At 43.2% G+C, this 384-nt stretch overlaps 1 non-coding gene across 1 annotated transcript; it reads left to right on the top strand.

Annotated features, from left to right (window-relative positions):
- Positions 1-241: 241 nt before the first annotated feature.
- LOC133772100 (small nucleolar RNA SNORA46) lies at positions 242-384 on the top strand. Its single transcript, XR_009867726.1, has one exon. It is a non-coding gene; the product is annotated as a small nucleolar RNA SNORA46 (small nucleolar RNA).

The raw sequence follows: 384 nt of genomic DNA, 5'->3' as shown, positions 1-384 counted from the left end.
CTAGAACTGTTGTCAGGCAGCTTCCTGGGCATTATCTCATTTGATCCTCACAAGGGCACCTGGAGGCAGGTACTACCTCTATTCTCATTTTATAGGTGGAGAAAGTGAGATGTGAGCAGAATAACCCAACTGTCTGAGGTCTCAAAGCTCGAATGTGGCAGAGTTAACATCATAGAGATCTGTTGCTTCCAGGCCCTGTTCTTTCTCTCATGTGCTCATGCTTTGAAAACTCAGCTCTGACTGCACAGTGGAATTATCTAGGGTTTAAAAAAACTCCATTCCTTATTCTTGTTTAGGCTACAGTGCTAAAGAATTCCTGGCTCCATTTATTGCACATCTGACTTGTCCCATTCTGCTGTTGCTTTATGGAGTTAAGGAACATTG

The sequence above is a fragment of the Lepus europaeus genome, chromosome 12 (genome assembly GCF_033115175.1).
Source record: "Lepus europaeus isolate LE1 chromosome 12, mLepTim1.pri, whole genome shotgun sequence".
NCBI classification, from domain to species: Eukaryota; Metazoa; Chordata; class Mammalia; order Lagomorpha; family Leporidae; genus Lepus; species Lepus europaeus.
This window is presented reverse-complemented; position numbering and strand designations above follow the sequence as displayed.